Source organism: Arachis ipaensis, chromosome B2 (genome assembly GCF_059453495.1).
Source record: "Arachis ipaensis isolate K30076 ecotype BB chromosome B2, ASM5945349v1, whole genome shotgun sequence".
Taxonomy (NCBI): domain Eukaryota; kingdom Viridiplantae; phylum Streptophyta; class Magnoliopsida; order Fabales; family Fabaceae; genus Arachis; species Arachis ipaensis.
This window is the reverse complement of record NC_142437.1, coordinates 82,230,602-82,239,359: the sequence shown is the minus strand read 5'-3', so window position 1 is coordinate 82,239,359 and position 8,758 is coordinate 82,230,602. Positions and strand designations below refer to the sequence as shown.

General features: G+C 34.2%; 1 pseudogene; it reads left to right on the top strand.

Annotated features, from left to right (window-relative positions):
* The first annotated feature begins 2,189 nt into the window (after positions 1-2,189).
* On the top strand, positions 2,190-2,918 carry LOC107627339 (uncharacterized; annotated as a pseudogene).
* Positions 2,919-8,758: the final 5,840 nt, after the last annotated feature.

Genomic DNA, 8,758 nt, shown 5'->3' with positions numbered 1-8,758 from the left:
TCATAATATAAAAAGTGTAAAATTCATCTTTGATTGTTGTCACTAGACTTTGAGCAAATAATTTCATATTATCATTTCAAATTCAAAAACACCTAGACTCTTATTTTGAATGTGGTGGATATTGAATAGAATATCTTGCAGTTTCTGTTCGAATTTGATAGAATCATTTACATTTCATGTAACAACCCTTAGCAATATAGTTTGGATTTTAGAATGCATCTTTCTTAACAGACAAAAATGTTATCAAAATGTAAAGTTGAATAACCTACCAGTGTTAGTGAAGTACATTGTTAGTATATCTTAATTACAACTTGGGATCAAGATGAAAATTGTAGAGTCCTTTATTTGCTGTATCCACAAATTGATAAGTTTTGGTAGGAACCAAGTAAGGAGAGGGTAGTTAAAATTTTTTTCTGGGTGAGTGGGAGGAGTGAATATGGTGAAAGAAAAATAAGAATAATTGAGAGTTTTCAGGTGTGGTTCACTGATACTTTTTCTTTTGCTATCTTTTAACACTTGATCCATCCAAGTGATGAAAGAAAAGCAAGAGTTCTACCATAGAGGGATTTTGCAAACAAGATTAGAAAAAAACATGACAATTAAATACATCACAATAAAACTGGTAAGAAAAATCTTTATAGTTCTTTAGGTAAACCCTTAGATTCACAATGCTTTCTCATGATGATTCCTTTTTGTTGTCGGAAGAAACATTAGAAAGCCACCATCAAGTAAATGTCATTATCATCATAACTCATATAAAATTAAAAAGTAAAAATTCTACTAGGTTTATGTATTACCAAGTTAGATAAATATATAGACTCAATTAGTTTCACAACATGCACTGCCAACTTGGTCTTCACCAAAGTTATTGTCCACTATTTTGATATTAGTTTACTAATTAACACTTCATTGCTTAGTAATTAAACATACTAAAAGAAGGAAGATATTTTAAGGTTGCGAAGGTTTTCAAACTTATTTTGGATTAAGACAATTATGAGAACTTATTCTTACTCTAGATACGACTTGTGCAATTTGGACATGCAATTTAGAAGCATGATGTATACTCTGTATATCATCTTTGTTACAAAAATTATTTTCTAGTTGTTAAGGAAATTTGAATCCATGTACTTTATAGTGTGTTCATATGAATGAAAAATACTTTATATGAGTGTTAGAAATTCTTCTCCATTTTATGAGTGTTGTTGGTGAGTCTGAGTAAAAAAATATAATAGTATCATTCATGTGAGTGATTCTAGGGCCAATTAGTTGTGAGTATTAAACTTATATATTTACTTACAAGTAGTAATGTTACCCAAGGTATTGGCCTTCATCTTAATACATATTTTTTAAATATGTAATTGTTTTTGAAGCTACAATTATTATCCATTAGTTGTGGTAGAATTGGTCTGAAGCTTACATTCAAATGGACCGAAATATGACCCATATTACCTATTGTAAAGGCACATATCAAAGATTAACTTCAAGAACATAAAAATGTCTTTTCCTACTTAGTGGGCGTCAAGATATATATTAAATGATCTTTTTGTATCCTATCATGATCCATGACTATAACTTGGCCAATAGAATTAAATTCCTTTCCAATTTTGTAGTCACAATTAAAGTTCTCTTTAGAAACTTTTTCGATTACCATGCATTTATTTCAGTTCTTTCAATGAGGCTTTAAAGTCTTTTTAGCACACAATAAAACAACTAAGACAAGATTAGGCTTCCTTATTTATAATAAGTGCTATCAAATCTATTATTTTTAATTCTAAATATCCTGATGTATGCAATTTATCTTTATCTTTGTAGCATTGAGCTCATTCTCTTGTTGGATTTTTAATGCATAACATCCACCAATGCCCTACAAATTCGGAGGTCCTATATGTATATTAAAGTTTTCTCTCAAGTGATGCTTTTCTATCAATATGAAGGCTAAAAATGCTCTTTCCTTTTGAAGATTAAAATATTCTTTCGGGTTGCAAGTGTTCATGTGGACCATGTGAGTTAGCCCTCAATTTTTAGTATTTAATGCATCATACCTTGAGATATGTAATGATGCCTTTTCTAGCTTTCTATATAAATTATATATTGGATATGATGTAATATTTGGTTAAATATTTTATGATTTTTTCCGTTAACAAATCTTTATTTTGTTTCAGTGATGAATAATAATTTGACATTGGAAGATGCATGGATTCTCCGGTGCTAATGGTTTTGTGGAGCTAGGTGAATGCTGGGCAGAGATGATTAAATACGTGGCTAATGAACCATCCATTGGGCTTTTTTTTATCCAACAACATACTCAAACAGCTGTGCTCAATATTATTAAACTTCAAAACAATGTTATTGCGAAGTCTCGTGAAACAAGTTTACACACACAAGATTTAGAAGATTCGATCGTAATGGTTAGATCGATGAAGGAGTGTGGATTTTCTATAGTTGATGAGATGATTGGAGACATTAAAAAATCTCTAATAACTATGGGAGCAAAACAACCAAAAAAGGGGTTGATTCGTCCTGCAACAAATATTGATAGAACTAGTTTTGGGGGTAATTCTGCTATTTATGCTCTTGAAAGAAGTGAAAAAAGGGGTAACTAGTTTTCTAATATTTTAAAATTTTCAAAACGAAAGCCATATCTCTACCCTAATATACCATTTTCAATCACTAATGCAGGCATTACATCTTCGCAGGGTATGGAAACTGAAGAGCTCAACTTGTCGCACTTGGTTAAAGATGAACCTCAATCTCAATCTCAACCTCAACATAGTAATGTTAGTGATCTTGAGAAGTTATTAGTCTCAGAAAAGTATGATGACTTCAAAGCTAATATAGAAGCTAAACTTGAGGAGTGGCTAAAAGGAACTAACAGCCATCATGACAATTGTCGAACAGTTGACGATAAAAAGCTTTAGTTTGATTACACTTTGTTTAAAAAATCTTCAAATTTCAGTGAATTTTGTGACATTATTTGAGAATGCATTATACTGACTGATGAGCGGATAATTTATACGCTTTTTGGCATTATTTTTAAGTAGATTTTAGTATGATTTAGTTAGTTTTTAGTATATTTCTATTAGTTTTTAAATAAAAATCACATTTCTGGACTTTACTATGAGTTTGTATATTTTTCTATGATTTCAGGTATTTTCTGGCTGAAATTAAGGGACTTGAGCAAAAATCTGATTCAGAGGCTGAAGAAGGACTACAGATGCTGTTGATTCTGACCTCCCTGCACTCGAAGTGGATTTTCTGGAGCTACAGAAACCCAATTGGCGCACTTTCAATTGCGTTGGAAAGTAGACATCCAGGGCTTTCCAGCAATATATAATAGTCTATACTTTGCCCGATTTTTGATGACGCAAACTAGCATTCAAATGCCAACTTCCTGCCCTATTCTGAATTTAAATGCCAAAAACAGGTTGCAAATCAGAGTTAAACGCCAGAAACAGGCTACAACCTAGCGTTTAACTCTAAGAAGAGTCTCTACATATGGAAGCTCAATGCTCAGCCCAAGCACACACCAAGTGGGCCCGGAAGTGGATTTCTGCATCATTTACTTATCTTATGTAACCCTAGCTACTAGTTTAGTATAAAAACTACTTTTAGTGATTTATTTCAGATCTTTTGGATAATTTTATGTTCAGAGATCACGTTTAGGGGGCTGACCATTTGGCCATGCCTAGACCACTATCACTTATGTAATTTTCAACGGTGGAGTTTCTACACCCCATAGATTAAGGTGTGGAGCTCTGTTGTTCCTCATGAATTAAGGCAAAGTACTATTGTTTCCCTATTCAATTCAAGCTTATTCCTATTCTAAGATATTCGCTTGCACTTCAACATGATAAATGTGATGATCCGTGACACTCATCACTATTCTCAACCTATGAACGTGTGCCTGATAACCACTTCTGTTCTACCTTAGATTGAGCGTATATCTCTTAGCCTCCATTCCGAAAGATCGGAGTCTTCGTGGTATAAGCTAGAATTATTGGCAGCATTCTTGATATCCGAAAAGTCTAAACCTTGTCTGTGGTATTCCGAGTAGAATCCGGGATGGGATGACTGTGACGAGCTTCAAACTCACGAGTGTTGGGCGTAGTGACAGACGCAAAAGGATCAATGGATCCTATTCCAACATGAGTGAGAACCAACAGATGATTAGCCGTGCGGTGACAGCGCATTTGGACCATTTTCACTGAGAGGATGGGAGGTAGCCATTGACGATGGTGATACCCAACATACAGCTTTCCATAGAAAGGAGTATGAATGATTGAATGAAGGCAGTAGGAAAGCAGAGATTCAGAAGGACAAAGCATCTCCATACGCTTATCTAAAATCCCACCAATGAATTACATAAGTATCTCTATCCTATTTTATATTTTATTTATATTTTAATTATCAAAATCCCATAACCATTTGAATCTGCCTGACTGAGATTTACAAGATGACCATAGCTTGCTTCAAGCCGACAATCTCCGTGGGATCGACCCTTACTCATGTAAAGTTTATTACTTGGACGACCCAGTGCACTTGCTGGTTAGTTGTGCGGAGTTGTGAAAAGAAATTGAGATTATGATTGTGCATACCAAGTTTTTGGCGTCGTTGCCGGGGAACAAACAATCCCCACGCAACCAAGTTTTTGGCGCTGTTGCCGAGGATTGTTCGAGTTTGGACAACTGGCGGTTCATCTTGTTGCTCAGATTAGGTAATTTTATTTTAATTTTAAGCTTTTTGTTTTTTTATTTTTATTTTCGAAAAATTTTCAAAAAAATAAAAAAAAGATTAAATAAATTATTCTATGGCTTCAGAAATTTGAAAATGAATTCTAGAGTTTCATGATGATCTGTTGAAGTCTGGCTGGCTGTTAAACCATGTCTAATTCTTGGACTGAGGCTTCCACTTATCATGGCAAGAGCCCTTGGACTCCCATCTAATCAGCTGTTGTATGTCTGATTTGTATGCTAAAGCTTGGCTAGCCATTGGCCATGTCTAGTGTTTTGGACCGAAGCTTTCATTGAAAGCTTGGCTGGCTAGTAAGCCATGTCTAATTCCTGGACCAGAGTTTTAGACTAACATTGCATGATTCCTGGAATTCTTATTAAAAATTTTGAAATCCTTATTTTTCTTTTTCCAATTGATTTTCAAAAAATCTAAAAAAAATTTAATAAAATCATAAAAAACCAAAAATTTTGTGTTTTTGTTTGAGTCTTGTGTCAAATAGTAAGTTTGGTGTCAAGTGCATGTTTTAATTTTTCTAAATTTTTTTTCAAAAATTCATGCATGTTTCCTTCATAATCTTCAAGTTGTTCTTGATGATTTACCTTGTTTGATCTTGTGATCTTCATGTTTTGTGTCTTTTCTTGTTTTTCATATGCATTTTCAATTTGTTAGTGTCTAACATTGAAAATTTCTAAGTTTGGTGTCTTGCATGTGTTTCTTTTCTTAAAAAAAAATTCAAAAATAAGTTCTTGGTGTTTATTTTGACATTCAAAGTGTTCTTGGTGTTCATCTTGACATTCAAAGTGTTCTTGCATGCATTGTGTGTTTTGATTCATAATTTTCATGTTTTGAGTCTTTTTGTTGTTTTTCTCTTTCTTCATTAAAAATTCAAAAATAAAAAATATATCTTTCCTTATTTCACTCATAAAATTTCGAATATTTGAGTTGACTTAGTCAAAAAATTTTAAAACTTAGTTGTTTCTTATGAGTCAAGTCAAATTTTCAATTTAAAAATCATATCTTTTCAAAACTTTTTCAAAAATCAAATCTTTTTCAATTTTCTTCTTAAAAATTTCGAAAATTTCAAAATTGATTTTCAAAATCTTTTTATTATTTTTATTTCATATTTTTGAAATTAATGCTAATATTTAATATGATTGATTCAAAAATCTCAAGTTGTTACTTACCTATTAAGAAAGGTTCTATCTTTAATTTTAAAATGATATCTTTTAGTTTCTTGTTAGTCAAGTAATCAACTTTAATTTTTAAAATCAAATCTTTTTAAATTTCTTTTTCAAATCTTTTTCAAAATGATTTTCAATCACACCTTTTTCAAAATCAATTTCAAAATCTTTTCTAACTTCTTATCTTTTCAAAATTTGATTTTCAAATCTTTTTCAATTAACCACTTGAATTTTTGTTTGATTTTAAAAGTTCTCTATTTCAATCATATATTTTCTCTAAAATTTGAAAACTAAATAAATTAGTTACTATTTCTTATCTTTTTCAAATTTTAATTTATTTTTTTTATTTTCGAATTCTAACTAATAATTAAAATAAAAACAAAAATATTTTCCTTTTATTTTTAATTTAAATTTGAATTCTCTCTCCCTCTCTCATCTCCTTCTATTTATTTATCTACTGACATTCCTCTTCTACCCATAATTCGAACCCACTCTTCTTCTCTGTGTTCAAGTTCTTCTCTTCTCCTTCTTCTATTCTTCTCTTCTTCTACTCACATAAGGGAATCTCTATACTGTGTGACATAGAGGATTCCTCTTCTTTTCTGTTCTCTTCTTTTTTATATGAGCAGGAATAAGGATAAAAATATTCTTGTTGAAGCTGACCCTGAACCTAAAAGGACTCTGAAGAGAAAGCTAAGGGAAGCTAAGGCACAACTCTCTGGAGAGGACCTGACAGAAATTTTCGAAAAAGAAGGAGACATGGCCGAACTTAACAACAATGGTGGAGATGCAAGGAAGATGCTTGGTGACTTTATTGCACGCTCTTCTAAATTCTATGGAAGAAGCATCTCAATTCTTGCAATTGGAGCAAACAACTTTGAGCTTAAGTCTCAATTAGTTTCTCTAATGCAGCAGAATTGCAAGTTTCATGGACTTCCAATGGAAGATCCTCATCAGTTTTTAGCTAAATTCTTGCAAATTTGTAACATTGTCAAGACCAATGGAGTTGATCCCGAGGTCTACAGGCTTATGCTTTTCCCTTTTACTGTAAGAGACAAAGCTAGAACATGGTTGGATTCACAACCTAAGGATAGCCTAAACTCTTGGGATAAGCTGGTCAGTGCTTTCTTGGCCAAATTTTTTCCACCTCAAAAGATGAGCAAGCTTAGAGTGGAGATCCAAACCTTCAGACAAAAGGAAGGAGAGTCCCTCTATGAAGCTTGAGAAAGATATAAGCAACTGATCAAAAGATGTCCTACTGACATGCTTCCAGAATGGAGCATCATATGTATATTCTATGATGGTCTGTCTGAGTTGTCAAAAATGTCATTGGACCATTTTGCAGGTGGATCTCTTCATCTGAAAACCCTGCAGAAGCTCAGGAACTCATTAAAATGGTTGCAAATAACCAGTTCATGTACACCTCTGAGAGGAATCCTGTGAACAATGGGACGTCTCGGAAGAAGGGAGTTCTTGAAATTGATACTCTGGATGCCATATTGGCTCAGAACAAAATATTGACTCAGCAAGTCAATATGATTTCTAAGAGTATGAATGGATTGCAAGCTGCATCCAACAGTACTAAAGAAGCATCTTCTAAAGAAGAAGCTTATGATCCTGAGAACCCTGCAATGGCAGAGGTGAATTACATGGGAGAACCCTATGGAAACACCTATAATCCTTCATGGAGAAATCATCCAAATTTTTCATGGAAGGACCAACAGAAGCCTCAACAAGGCTTCAATAATAATGGTGGAAGAAATAGGTTTAGCAATATCAAGCCTTTTCTATCATCTTCTCAGTAACAGACAGAGAATTCTGAACAAAGCCATTCTGGCCTGGCAACCATAGTCTCTGATCTATCCAAGACCACACTAAGTTTCATGAATGAAACAAGGTCCTCCATTAGAAATTTGGAGGCACAGGTGGGTCAGCGGAGTAAGAAGATTACTGATACTCCTCCCAGTGCTCTCCCAAACAATACAGAAGAAAATCCAAAGAGAGAGTGCAAGGCCATAACCATGACCAACATGGCCGAACCTGGAGAGAGTGAGGACGACGTGAGTCCCAGTGAGAAAAGCCTCATGGGACGTCCTCTGGACAGAAAGGAGTTTCCCTTTGAGGAACCAAAGGAATCTGAGGCTCATACAAAGACCATAGAGATTCCATTGAACTTCCTTCTGCCATTCATGAGCTCTGATGAATATTCTTCCTCTAAAGAGAATGAAGACATCACTGAATAGCAAGTTGCTAAGTATCTAGGAGCAATCATGAAGCTAAATGCCAAGTTATTTGGTAATGAGACTTGGGAGGATGAACCCTCCTTGCTCACCAATGAACTGAGTGCATCAATGAGGCAGACATTATCTCAGAAGAAACTGGATCCCAAAAAATTCTTCATACCTTGTACCATAGGCATCATAACCTTTGAGAAGGCTCTGTGTGACCTGGGGTCAGGGATAAACCTCATGCCACTCTCTGTAATGGAGAAACTAGGAATCTTTGAGGTACAAGCTGCAAGAATCTCACTAGAGTTGGCAGACAAATCAATGAAACAGGCTTATGGACTAGTAGAGGACGTGCTAGTAAAGGTTGAAGGCCTTTACATCCCTGCTGATTTCATAATCCTAGACACTGGGAAGGATGAGGATGAATCCATCATCATTGGCAGACTCTTCCTAGCCACAGCAAAAGCTGTGATTGATGTTGACAGAGGAGAGTTGGTCCTTCAGTTGAATGAGGACTACCTTGTATTCAAGACCCAAGGTTCTCCTTCTGTAACCATAGAGAGGAAGCATGAAAAGCTTTTCTCAATACAGAGTCAAACAAAACCCCCATATTCATAC